The following is a 14,938-nucleotide window of genomic DNA, read 5'->3' as shown; positions in this document are numbered from 1 at the left end:
GATAAGAGATGGATAGTTACTGGATTTATGGATAAGTCTGTGGGTAGTGAGTTGTTGGGAATATGTAAGGCAGTGAGCCAATGTAGTCATCTGAGTACATGGCAGTAGTAAAACAGTTTGTTAGTATGAGATCAGAATAATTTAGGATTGTACAGTTTTTGTACTGGTTTTATGTACATTTTTGTTTTTATCTGACATTATATCATACTTAGTTTGCATTTTCAGATATCTAAAATTCTGGAGATTCTCATTGGTTTATTAGTAACCCAAGTCTTCTCGGCTTTATCTCTTTGTTTCATAAGGTTTTGGTACTTCTAGATAACCAGGAGGCAGGGTAAGATTTACCTCACTTTGTTCTGGGTGGAGCAAGTTTATTTAGATGTTTCAGAAGGTTTAGTTAAATTCAGACACTGTTTCATCAAGTGGAAGAAATTTTAGACTAGACAAGTTACATTTTTTTAAGCTGGAAATAAGATTCTCTGTGTGAAAGTCAGAGAAGTTGCAAACTTGATTGAGTTGCTACTGATTTGAATATTAGTTGGTTGTCTGATGATGAAAATAGGGAAGTAGTCACTTAGGTTGTCAGGAAGGGTACCAGAGGAAGTCACTTTTTTAGTGAAAGCAGGTGCGAATCCAGTCAATAGTGGCTCCTTTGTTGGAGTTGTTTTTAAAAGAGTATGAGTGGAGATTAGTTGTGTAAGAACATTATGGCTTTAGTAGGGTTGTCAGAAGAGACAGAGAGCCAGTCAATGTTAAGGTCATTACTATTATTGTTACTAGTATGTTTGATCCCCTTAGACCTCATTTATACTGGCCCAGCTCCCATTGCCACATCCATGCTGAGTCTACCATCATCACTCTAACTCCCTGGACACACTCTGGTATTGCTGGGATCGGTCATGGATCTTAAACGCATCCTGGAGACTTATCCATCTGTGCTTCTGTCAGATGATTTGTTTATTCATTTATTTATTTAATATGCTCTATCCACTTTTTCCTTTCCCCTCCCCCCTATACTCACTGGTTGCCTCCAAGGGCAACTCCCCTCTTCCCTGGCACTCTATCAGTAGCTTGAGCCATTAATAAAACCTAGGTCAGCTTGGCCATAGCTAGAGCTTTATGCCTCTATGCCATGGCAGTGTCTTAGCATTACTTTTTCTTAGGGAATGTTAGATGAAGTCCAATAGAAAAAGTCTTCTGCAGTGTTACTATTGTCACCAGGTGAAATATAGATGACAATTATGCACAGAGATTTGTTATGATAAAGCTTGAGGACAGAGATGAGGATTTCAGAATTTCTAAAGTGTGGATGGTTAAAACAGTGGTGTTGAAGGTGTAAAGTGCTCCTGCAGAAAATTGCAAGTCTGTCTTTTTATTTTTTCTATGTGCTATTACTAGGATGTAGCCAGGGGGTATGATTTTATCATTTGCAATCTTTGTCTTCAGCCATGTCTCTTTGTCCAACTTTGCCGGGGAGCATCAAGTGAACCAGCTATGAACTTGAGCAATTTATTCGCAAATGGCTTCTAATATTTAAATGGATGATATATAGAGAAGTTTTTAAAGCTAATGAGCTGGCAAAGATGTGCTAAGAGAGGAAGTGGTGGTGTGAGAGGGTGTTGAGGATGTGTTGGACCAGAGTTGGGGTGGATGTTGCCACTGAATTTTACATTTAAGGTGTTAATGGTGATGTGGAGAGAGCAATTTTATTTTGAGTTTGCATTTTGCCATTAGCTTGAGTGTTATGGGTTTAAGTTGCTGTAGGTTATGCTTAAAGAAGGGTATAGTGGAGTTATAGTGTGGGAACTGTGTTATTGTAAAGGAGAACTGAAAAGAGTCAGGTGACATGTGTGAGCTGCTTGAAGGATGATGACAATGAAGTGTTTGCATGTAGGGTCGGGGGATGTAAAATGGGTGAGGCGTAATAGCATTACCAGAAAGGCTAGTGGTACATATATCATTTTACTGGTGACTGATGGAAAGCAGTTGAGGGAAAGGGATAATGGAAGGTTTGATAGGGGATAGAAGAGGAAATAGAAGAGGAAGTAGGCAGGCAGATGGGCTGTATAAGTCAGAGGTATAGTGATACAGTGAGTGTTTAAAGATGGGAGTAGAAGATAGCTGCGAATAAATTGGATTGGAATAAGTTCAAATACCCAACATAAGCCTGATATTTTTCTCTGTAACTGACATGTGGCTTAAACCTAGCATAAATGACTCTGAAATTATGCTTTCTGGTTATATCATCAATAATGACCGTATAAAGAGGAAATGGTGGTATTGCTTTACTATTTCCCAACAGCGACCACATTTCCCCTTATAACAAACCAATACCAAAATTCAGTTCCATAGAGCTTCTTATTATTTTCATGAAATTAAACAATTACAAATAAATATGTATTACTGTTCTTTACATCCCTCCTGGTGACAATATAGCTATGCTAGAAGATATACTACATTGGATATCCATAACAATTCCACAAGAAATAATACTACTAGGTGATGTGAATGTCAATTGGTTGGACATTATCTAGCGTGAACTTATTTGGTTTCACACAACTAATTAATAGCCCCACACATTACAGCAAGACATCAACTTCCCTATTAGACTGGATCCAATTATCAGACCCTAGCAAATACACCCCCTTCAGGTACAATACCTGACTGTGTCAGTGATCATTTCCCAATCTATACAATCAAACATCTCACAAATTCACTTAATCAGCATGTTTTAAAACAACATGCACACCTTCCAAGTTTACAACCAGAAATGTTCATTACTAACTTATCATCTGTTAACTGAAATTCCTAAAAATCCTCCCCTTAGGTGATGCAGTAAATTAATTCAATGCAACTTTCCTGAATATCATAAATAACCTTGTACATGCTAGAAGGAAGAGACTGAAAACAAATAATGCAATTTGGCTATCCAAAAAAGTGGAATACTAATGTAGGATACAGAAAAAGCATGGAAAGAATCACAAAAATAAGAAAACACCACAATATCTTGACAACTTCAGAATGTATTGCAATCGTACTAAAAAGCAAATTAACAAAAGGCAAAAAGTTATAGTAACTTTCAAAATAATACTAAACACAACCCTAAAAAATATTGGACAACCATTAAAAAAATCTTGCATCCTGGCCATAAATTCAACCCTATTTCCCCATAACTCATCACTCAAAACTGCAATACATTCAACTATTATTTCACAGATAGTATAGCATCTCTAACCAAGGGTTCCCCAACATCTAATCCTAACCGTACCCAGCAGAAACATATCACCATATCCACTTTCACCTTCAAACCTTTGCCCACATCCTATATAAAACTACTCTTAAACTCAAGCCATGCTCTGCTTCAGCTGATGTCCCTCCAAGAGAATACTTTAAAATAGCAGCTGATAGCACTGCCTACCCTATCTCAATCCTTATAAACAGGTCAATCCAAGAGTCCCACATTCCCTTTCTCTGTAAAGTCACACATTATCCCTCTGCACAAAGGAGGAAATTCAACAGATATCACTAACTTTAGACCTGTAGCGGTCTTAACCCCTCTCTCCAAAATACTTCAAAAATGTATTAAAAAACAATTGCTAAACTATCTCTTGCAGGAAAAACTCCTGTCCCCCACACAACATTGCTTCTTCCCATTGTACTAACACTGCAGTTCTAACCTATATAGATACTGTCAATAACGCTAGAGATAATGGAAAACTAGTCTCCCTCTTATTTCTAGATTGGTCTAAAGCCTTCATCTCATTTTGTCACAGCAAATTTCTACTTCAAATGTCCTCATTAGGTGTCTCTTAGCCCACCCTTCTGTGGTTCAAAAGCTACCTATCCAATAAACAGATAAAAGAAACTTTTACTTACAACTCCAGCAAACTCACCAAAATAAACCACAAAAGTTTTTGGCAAGCATTAATAAACTTCTTCACCCAGGTCACTCCATTACACCAACCCCACAAGACACTGACCATGAGAATCCCAAGCAAACTGCCAATGCCTTCAATACCTTTTCACAGAGGCCATTCAAATTCTTGCCAATCAGCTAGCACCTGACAGCTTAAATTTGGTAATCTGAAGTACTAGCCCACCCCCTCCATTTCACTTGCAACCAGTCACAACATCACGCATTCGTACCCTTATCCAAAACTTAAACCAACTACTCCCTCAGCTGACCGACTACCTGCTGAGTATGTGCAAATAGCAGCCAAATCTATAGCCTATCCCATTTCCATCCTGATTAACAGAACCATAATTGAAGGTTACATCCCTACTATCTGGAAAATCTCTCACATTATCCTCCTACATAAAGGTGGCAACTCTAACGAATTTTCTAACTACCGCCACATAGCTTTCCTTTCTCCTCTGGCAAAAATAATGGAAAAATGCATCCACAGTCAACTACTAGACCACCTAATCCAAAATAACTTACTTTCTAAATGTCAACATGGATTTAGGCCATTCCACGGTACTACCACTGCCCTCTTATCCTTTTCTAACTGCATTAATAAAAAACGTAACAACAACATTCTTTCCTCTGCACTCTTTATTGAACTTTCAAAAGCATTCGATATGGTTAACAACCAAATACCTATAAATATCCTCAAATCCCTTTGACTAGATGCATTGGCTATAAAATGGTTCCAATCCTACCTAGATAATAGACAGCAGGCTGTGCTATGCGGTAACAATCTATCTACCCATCTCCCCATTACTCTTGGTGTCCCTCAAGGCTCCATATTAGGACCTCTTCTATTCTCAATTTTTATTAACAACCTTCACTCAGTAATTCCTCAGGCTAACTGTATACAATACACAGATGATTCCACATTAATATGCTTGGCCCCTTCTCCATCTGAACTACAGTCCCTAATCCAAAAGGTATTTAATACAGTAAGAACAATGGTTTACACAGTGCTGCCTCCTCTTGAACCCCCAAAAAACAAAACTCTTGCTCTACACTCCTACCCGGAAGTCCTACCCAGTAGATTTCACAGTCATATCTAATAATGGTACTCTCATATCTCCCGAACCAACTACTAAACTCCTTGGAATAACAATAGACAACAACCTTAACTTTGACACTCATATTAACAACACAGTAAAAAACGTAAATAGAAAACTGGGCTCCCTCTATAGGATCAAACCCTTCCTTACTCGAGCAGCCAGAATAACTATTGCCCAAACCCATCTAATCTCTACACTCCTCTATGCTTCACCCATTTCTACTAATCTGTCAAAATATAACCTCAACAAACTCGACAAATCCTACAATAACATTGCCAGATTTGCCACTGGCAATCCATTTAGAACTCACCACTGTAACAATTTAAAGTAGCTAGGATAGCTTGAGCTACAAAATCAGCTAAAATTTCACCAACTTATCATTGCCCACAAGACCCTTTACCAACCTACTAATACTCCAATACTTTCTACCCTCATTGCACCCTACAAAAATCTTAATACCTTACGCTCTTCAAATAAACTTCTTGTTTGCATAAGTAAATCCAACAACCTGGCCGAAGACTCTCTGTTCTCTAACACTGTTGGGAAAAACTGGAACCTACTTCCCAGTGAACTTGCATCACTGTCCTCAATATCACTTTTCAAATATAAACTGAAATTATATCTTACAACACACTGGTTATGTTCCTGCACTAACCCTGACTAACTTCCCCTTTCTATTACTAGCTACTGCTTCCCACTACTTCTCTGTACTAAGTTCAATTTCCTTGATAAGAGAATTTTATCTTGTAGATAATACCAGTGTTTGTAATGATTTCATTCTTATGGTTTGTTAAATGTATGTGATAGGTTTTTGATATAGTTGTGGCATGAGCTGTTATCATTTGTTAAATTATGTACTGTACCAACATTTTTATTAGATTTGTGTTCTTGCAGCTTATTTCCCCGAGCCTCTACTGAAAATGGACATATATCCAGTTAGACTAGCCCGGTCAACAAATGTAAAATAAAATAAAAATAAATATAATAAATAAATAGGTATCAGTCAGTAAAATAGCACTCCACCCTCTCTCTATGCCTCCCTGTCACCACCAATGTACCACAAGGCTCTAGCCTTGGTCCCCTCCTGTTTAGCATTTTTACAAACACCCTCCACACATCCACATAACAGGCCTCCCTAATATAGTACACAGATGACGCCACATTCATTTGCACATCTGACAATGTGGCACACCTCCAAACAATTACTCAGAAGTCTTTGACAGCAACTGAAACATGGCTTTGCAACTCACAACTCATGCTCAACCCTAACAAAAAAAGCACTACTTTTTCCCCCAAATCTCTCTCCCATGAAAAAAAAAAGATTTGAAGTCCTCTCTCTTGATAATATAACCATTGAAGTCACTTCTTATTGCAAATTATTAGGGATGATAGTGTAAATTCGACCTGCATATACAAAATTACATAAAGAATCATTGAAAAGTAGGGATACTTTTTAGAACCAAAACCTTTCTCACTGATACAACTAAAGCTACACTTGCCCCTGTTTCTTTCCTCCCACACTTCTTTATGGTGCTCTCATCCTTACTAACCTTCAAGCATCACAAAAATCAAATCATGAACAATGTTATAAAAAGTTACTAAATTTGTAGCCAATACCCTAGAACCCACCACTGTATAGCACTAAGAGGCCTAAACTGGTTAGCACTATCTCATCAACTAACATATTCACAGCTTCTTATCAACTATAAAATTATCCAGACTCCATCTGGTTGACCAGTACTAAATAACATTCTACACAACTATGTTTCTCATCGGTCATTATGATCCAGTGACTAAAAACTCCTGTCTGTCCACAAACCTACCAAAGTTGCTGGGCATTGTCTGTATTTGTACCATGTTGCTAAGGCTTAGAACTCCTTATCTCTATCCATCTGGTCAGTATGCTCCCTCCTATCCTTCAAAACCATTCTGAAAGACTTCCTAGCCAAAAATTAGCTCTGTTCTTGTTCAACACCAGGATAAACTATACCTCTAAATGTGAACAAATATCTATTCATATTCTGCTAGACAGGGGTCCAGGGAAGTAAATATTGTGGGAAGAAATATCCAGGGAATTGTTATGGCTAGGCTTGTATAGGCCCTAGGGCCAATAGCCTAGTACCAGCCTATGAACCTATATATCCTTACCCTCCCTTCACTCACTTCCTTGCTTCTATCAATTTCTCTCCCCTGGCTTTCTCTCTAAATATACTATAACCCTGCTTTTCTCTCACTTTTTCTTGCAATTCCTGTTTGTATTATACTAACTTCTATTTTTTTATAAACTGGCTAAAATGTCTCTAACTATTAAATCATTGTCATGTAACTTGTATCTATACTTAACCAATGTTTTTGTATTACATGTAATTTGGTATAAGCAGCATTGTCGCCTCACAGTTAGACGTTGCCCGTTCGCTTCTCAGTTAGAGCATCTTCTGTGTGGCGACATGCGTGAATGGGTGTTCCTTCATTGAAGGTTGTGCATTAGGCCCGGCAAGCCAGCATGTAAAAATCTACTGCCAATCATTAGCGGACCGGAGTTCCGCTGGGAAAAGCCAAAAGACGCAATTAAATTGTATTTGTTTTTTGTATTATTTTTAAAGACTGTAAAATTATTGTTCTCAAAATGTTGGTAATACCTTGGAGCTTTTCTCCCTGGACATCCATTAAAAATGGGTTCCTACCTAGTCAGACTTTCCTAGTAATCAAATGTCAATTAATAAATAAATGAATAAATAACCAATGGTGGGTTTTATATAGCATTGCTAGACGATGGTGGGGTGCATCTTGGTATTATGTTCAATTAATGATAGTGCTGCTATGAGAGAAAATCTGGGTGGATATTGTTGATAATTAGTTGCTTGTTGCAACTAGAATGTGAGCACTTGTAGTCGCCCCTGCAACAATACAATGAACAGGGCTTTTGTTCAAAAAAAAACTGGACTTCCTCAGTGCCTTGGAACTTTGCGCTTAAAACATTGTAAAGATTTAAGAAAAATTAAAATCCTGTCTCTAGAGAATGTTGACTCTAGGGGGAAGTTCTCCCTATGACTGGCATTCTACATTGTTTTGAAGTGCAAATTACTTAAAAATGTGAACTTCTATTATGATTTACATCACAAAGAATGCCTGAGCCAAAACAGCCAAAACAGCCAAAAAGTCTAAAAAGGTAACATTCTCACGCCTAATGTTCTTGATGAAAGTCTTTCTCACCTGCTATTCTCCAGGTTCTGTCAGCTGGATCCATAGGTTCATAAGTAATTATTAAACTATTCATCCACGAGTATCATAAGAAACCTATCTTTACATTCCCATGGTAGTTTTTAGCTCTTATATTTTGTATATGAATAACCCAAAGGTGGGTAGAACAAGTATATGTTTGCACATTTATTCCAGAAGTGGTCGTTTTGTCCATTCAGGTTTCAGCCAACCTGTCGATTACTGGGGTAGACTAACATAATTTTTGTGTTAGTTAAAAACAGCATCTTCTGCCCACACTGTACATTTAATTTGATTAAGCATTTTCATCTCTTCTGCTATCAAGACTATCAGAATTTTTGTGTTGGAATTCTTTGGCTCTTTATACTAAGAGAGCTTATGGGTCTGCTATTAGGTTCTTTAGATGGTGTTACTTGAATCTCTCAAAGGAAGAGAGATTGTGGTCATCTCACCATATTGTTTATTTAAAATCCTGCTGCCTTAAGAGTGACGCACACAGAACTGTTTTTTTTTTTTCATTCATTTATATTATTGCTTTTGTTAAATGAGAAAGTCCAACTAAGTGCAAGACCCTTTTTCAGTGGAGGCCTGAAGAGAAAAGCACCAATTATAGAAACAGATATCACAATACAGAAGTTACATGGGTACAAAATGAATAAAATAATATGGAAAAAAGGTTACAATCAAAGAACAAATGTCAGAATTTGAAAATTCAATAATACAGCATTGTCAAAAACAGTGCCCAATTTGTTTATTGGATAGTGAATAAAAGTCATGATTACATAAATAGTAATTTAGTGCAAGAGTTACAAGTGTTGTAATAGTGTTTTGGGTACAGTAATTTTGAACAAGAGGTCATACATTTTATTACAATGTATTGATCATGCGATTACAAAGTATAGCTTCAGTGGTCTAATAAAGACATATGTTTACTTACACTATCAAAACAGTGGAACCCCAGGCATAAATTTGTGGTGAAAAATATAGTGAGAGAAGAAATATATTGTATACTTTCATGCTATGAGAAGAAACAGATACATGCTGGAGGGAAAAGTGAAGAGATTGAGGTAAGTAGAGAGAGATGAGAAGGGGGAGGAAGACATTGAGACAGTGTTAAGATGCATTTATTATGTAGGAAGACTAGGAAAGATGATGGGATTATTGCATAGAAGAAAAATTGGAGTAGTTATATGGAAACTAACCAGAACGGGAGCACAGGCGGAACCACAAATTTATAAAGTGAGACTTTGATTTGTTTTGAAGGACTTTAGAAAGTGTTCAGTTTTAGAGAAAGTGATAGAGTTCAGATAAGCTTCTGAAATATTTAGACGGTACTTAGTTGTTGCTCATAAGGGCCTGAAAGTGCTATAAGTTCTTGAAATAGTTGTAATGCTCAATTATATTGTTAAGGGATGGACAGTTATTTGGTTTATGTTTAAGGATGTATATGGTTATAAGGTGGGTGCCTGCAAGATAGTGTGACAGTTCTAGCCATTGCAGGTCCTTGAGGGCTAAGCAGTGGTTAGACCTGTGGGGACGGTTAATAGCAAATTTTGATGCCTTGTTGTAACTTTGCTCTAACTTGCTTCCCTGGGTAGATTAAGCATTGATGAATATAGAAGCAGCACAGACAATAGTGGGGGAAGGGAGTACAGAGGCAAGATGCTTCCTTGTGAGAGTCAGACAGGCACTTTTAGAGGGAGGCTAGCTTATGCTGTGTGTTTTATAGTGCGTGTTGAGTATGGATGCCAAGTGTCATGTCTTCATCTATGTAGACTCCAAGTAATTTTGTATCTGGGGCAACATCAGTTTTAGTACTGTTTGAGGAGTTTATGTGAAAATTAGTTTTCTAGGGTGCTAGTTGTTTGGTAGTGAAAAGTACTAATTTGGATTTGTTGGGTAAAAGAAAAAATTGTGAATTTACCAGCCAGATTTCAGTTGAAGCAAAAACCTCCTGAGTGGCCATATTTAAGTTTTAGAAGTTCTGTGCGGAGCAAATGATGGTAGAATCATCTGTGCATTATACAGCAGTGCTGATTTTGGTTGTTCTATGGAGATCATTTATGAAGCTGTTACAGAGAATATGGCCAAGGATGGATTCCTGGGGAACATCTACTGATACTAGAAGTAGGGAGGAAAATTCATTCTACCACTTAACTGCTAGACATCTATATGGACAATATCTATGAAACCAGGATAAAGATGAATTAACTCGGAGGCTAGAACATTTGAGGAGGAGAAAGTGGTGGTTGATGGAAACAATGTCTTAGGATAAGTCAAAATAGAGAGTAGGTACACAGTTACCTGCTTTTCTATTTACACTGACTGTGATCATGAACCTAAGGAAGGCTGAGCACCTTTTAAGGTACACTTACCTGCACTCAGTCTGTGAGAGTTTCTGGGCTTCTGGGTGTTACTAAACACTGACTGATGAGCAGGTTGCTGAAAATCTGGGATAGGTTCAAGGGAGCAGTTTCTAATTCGCAATACCCAATTATTAAACTTTTGTTAAAAACTATCCAGGTGGGTTCAACACGACTACTAATGATTATCACATTTGAACCTTCTGGAGAGTGCTGTTCACCTGATTCTATGCAGGTGCTTCTTGTATTAGTGAATTGTTAAGAGCATTAAAATGGAGCCAGATGGCTATTATTGTTTTAGTGTGGCTTTCTAGATCCAAAACTGATCAAGCGAGTGTGGGTCACTGGGGGGGGGGGGATAGATCTCTAACCCCTTTTTTCTAATCCTGCCTTTGGATTATTAGCCTGATAGTTTAGCATTTGTATTTAGAAATGGGACACCATTACTGCCCAAAAATTTGGATACCTGACTACAGAAAGCCTTAGCTCACTAAGTTCTTCCATTTAATGTGTGTTCCTCTCATTCCTTTCATATGGGTTGAGTCACTGATTTAGCTACCATAATCAAGAGGACTGATCAATGATCTTCACAAGCCTTTTGACTTATATTCATTTTGATTGTTTACATTTTTGTTTTGTTTTGTTAAAGGTACAGTATGTACAGAAATGGTGTGGGAAATGTGATGAGGGAGAGGCTGAAGAAAATAGTGAAGGCTGTCAGAAGAATCGGTGATAGACTCATGGCAGTAAGACTCCAGTGTAAAGATAGGGCATTCATTTGTAATCTCAGCCTATGCCCCACAGCAAGGTTATATTAGTAAAGAAAAGAATGCATTCTGACAGAAGTTGCAGGCTCTATTAGATAAAGCAGGACACCATGAGGGTCACCTGAATGTGCATCCCGGGAGAGACAGAACAGGATATGAGGACTACCTTGGTCCACATGGGTGGGGCAACAGGAATAAAGAAGGAGAGGCCATTCTAGACTTCTGTCTGGCAAATGGCTTGACAGTAACCAACACATAGTCTCAACAAGAGACAAAGTCACAAGATCACATACAAGAGTGGCCAACATGCAACTCAGATAGACTTCCTCCTAGTACAAAAAGGGCATTGGTGTAGACGTAGTGATTGCAGAGCCATCCCCAGTGAAACAGATGGCCCTCAGCAAAAACAACTGGTTAACACAATCAGCAGCAAGCAGTGGTCAGAGACATCTTTAAGGTCAACAGATATTAGGCTAATGGCCTGGAAGTTGAGTGGAGAGAAAGTACAAGAGTTCAAGGAAATACTCATGGCTCTAGTACCTCAGGAAAAAGAGGAAATAGGTGGAGTTGAAGAAGAATGGCAGTGTTTCAAAACAACATGTGTGAGGACTACAGAACAGATGTGTAGCCAAGCCAGGTATGGAAATAAAGTGCAAAAGAAAAGCTGGTGGTGGAATGCCGAAGTCTAGGAAGTCATCAAAAGAATGAAGGAATGCAAGAAAAAGTGGAAGATAGAAAAGACGGACCAGGCTAAAAATAAATACTGGTTGGTTAACAAATAGTCTAAGAGAAGAGTTGCAATAACAAAGAACAAGGCATCAGAGGCACTGTACCAGCTTCTGGAAAGTGACTCAATAGATAGCACAAAGAAACTCTAGCAGGTTACAAGGCTAAGACAGAATGATAAAGGAGATAATCAGATACTCTTCATAAGGGATTCCAGCAACAACCAGCTCACCAGTCCACAGGACAAACCTAAAGTAAAAGAAGAGGATGAGCCCACCCTAGAAGAAGTAAGAGCAGCATTAAGGAAAATGAACTTGGGGAAAGCAGCAGGTTCAGATGAGGTCACAGCAGACATGATCATGAAGTTAGGTGAGCTAGGGGAAAAATGGCTCCTAAGGGTAATCATAGCAGTATGGAGAGAAAGGTATATCCCAGATGATTGCAAAATAAGTATACTAGTGCCAGTGTACAAGAATAAATGTGACATCCACAACAGTGGGTGGTACAGAGGTATCAAACTCCTGTCACACTGCATAACAATTCTGGAGATGGTGATTGATAAAAGAATATACAGAGTAGCAGAAAGTAAAATGGGAGATGAGCAGTTCAGATTCAGATCAGAATGCAGCATAACTGACCCAACATTTGCAGTAAGGCAAATAGTTGCGAAGAAGCTAGAAATGAGGAAAGAGTCAAAATGGACATTCCTTGACTTAGAATAAGCATATGACATAGTCCCAAGAAAGCAGATTTGGGCAGTCCAGTGGTGGCTTGAAATCCCAGAAACATAGGCAGACTTAGTGCAGGCTATCTACAATTATCCAATGACTCAAGTATAAACAGTGGTCAATCCCACAGAAGAGTTCCAAGTGGAAGTAGGTGTGCATCATGGTTCAGCTCTGAGTCCACTGCTGGACGATATCAGTAAACAAGTTGGAGGGGACAGATCAACAAAGCTGCTGTATACAGACAATGTGGTATTACAGGCAGACTCTGAGCAGGAGCTTGAGCAAAGGATAAGAGAATGGAATGCAAAACTGAAGGAACATGGGATGAGACTGAGCACAGATAAGACAATTATAATGACACCAAATGAGAGAAATCTGAAGAAGCTGAGAGTTAAGATAAGAGAGAAAATAATGGAACAGATTAACAGCTTCATGTATCTGGGAGAGTGGTTGAGGAGAAGGAAAATTTGAATGAGGAGGTCAAAGTGAAAATCAGTGGGGCTTCAGCCAACTGGCACATCGTGTCACGGGTCGTGTATGACAGAAGAATACCAAAGAAGCTCAAAAGTAAGGTGTACAAAACAGTGGTGGGACCAGTACTTCTGTATTTTATAGAAACCTTGGCAGTAAATGCTGAGCAGTTATGGAAGCTAAAGTTGATGGAGAAGAAGTGCCTGAGTTGGGAAGTAGGTTACACACAGTGGAACAGATGAAGAAATGAGGACATCAGAGCAGAAGCCATAGTAGCACCAATTGTTGAGAAGGTGAATGAGAACAGATTATGTTGGTTCCAGGTCATGTGCAGAAAATCAGAAGACAATCTGCTGAAGAAGATTTGAGACAAACAGGAAGAAAGCAAAAGAAAACAAGGGCATCCAACAAAGAGATGGGTGGATTGTGTGAGAGAAGTCCTGCAACAGTCAGGCATGACTGTCGAAGAAGACAGGAGACTGGCATTGAATTGAGAGACATTGCAATAGTTGGCACAACATCCCTATCTGATTCAGAAAATGGAAAAACGGGATTGATAATGAGGATGATGATGATTATGATGATGATGAGTCTATGTGTTTTGATTACTGGGCATTCTTTTGTTTTCTAGGCAACCAGCAGAGTGAAAGTTCATTAAAGAGGCTCATTCTTATGTCTGGGTGTTTTTTTTTTCACCTGGGATATAATATGAAAGGTTTTGGAGGCATGATCTTGAAGCAACTGTTTTTGACACTTTGACACCTCGTCAGTGAATTAGGCCACTTTCATATAATAATTATTTATTTATTAGGTAATAATATTTGATAAATCTCCAAGTACATGTTACATTCAATAATGTGAGAGATTTAGTAATCATTTGTCAGTTATTCCCTAGCTTGATGGTTGCCTGGTCTACTATAATACCCAGGTTGTTTTGGGACAGGGTTTACAAGCCAGCAGTTTTAAAGAATGCTTGAAAATTTTTAAATGATAGGGTCACTTGGGCCATTCCATAGTTGAGGTTTGCTGTCATCAACGACTAGGGCTTTCCAGATAAAGACTCCATTTAGTATTGTGAGATGGTCTTCACCTTTGTGACAATGGTTAATATATATTCATCCTTGACCTAGTCCCTTTTTTCAAGGTTTGTTAACCCCAAGCAATATTATTAAGACTTACTTTTTCCAAGTATTTGTTTAGGCATTAAACAATAGGTTTCACTTATGATATCCTTTCAGTTGTGCTGCTGTTTTGGTTAGATATTCGTGTACTTCAGATAAGTAAACTGTGGGGAAGACAAGCTGCTCAAGTTAGTACCCTTGTTGGCAGTTTCTGGGGGGCAATCTTCCACCTTTTGCAATTCTCTCTTTCCTTTCTTAGGCCAGTAGAAGCTTCAGGAATGTGAGAGTGAGTTGTCTACTATGCTGCACTTGACCAGTGGTCAGGTTCACTGAGTGGGCACTGTAATGATGCCTCTGAATTGGAATTGGACAAGCTGGACTGGTATAGGCTATTTATAGTGTCTATATTATATTCTCTAATGCCAACAATGTTAAATTGGACATTGTCGACACAAGAATATCGAACGCTCAGAATCCCGAGCATGTAAATGGAAATCTCTGTAAGGGGAGATTTCCATTTGCGGCAA

General features: G+C 38.4%; 1 protein-coding gene across 1 annotated transcript in view; it reads left to right on the top strand.

Moving 5' to 3' along the window:
* The window catches only part of LOC122797686 (squalene monooxygenase-like), a 252,684-nt gene that overhangs the window by 144,424 nt on the left and 93,322 nt on the right, over positions 1-14,938 (top strand). The gene's annotated exons all lie outside the window — the stretch shown is intronic.

Source organism: Protopterus annectens, chromosome 3.part1, assembly GCF_019279795.1.
Source record: "Protopterus annectens isolate FY-2018-M chromosome 3.part1, PAN1.0, whole genome shotgun sequence".
NCBI classification, from domain to species: domain Eukaryota; kingdom Metazoa; phylum Chordata; order Ceratodontiformes; family Protopteridae; genus Protopterus; species Protopterus annectens.
Note: the sequence above shows the minus strand (reverse complement) of the source record. Positions and strands in the feature narration are given on the sequence as shown.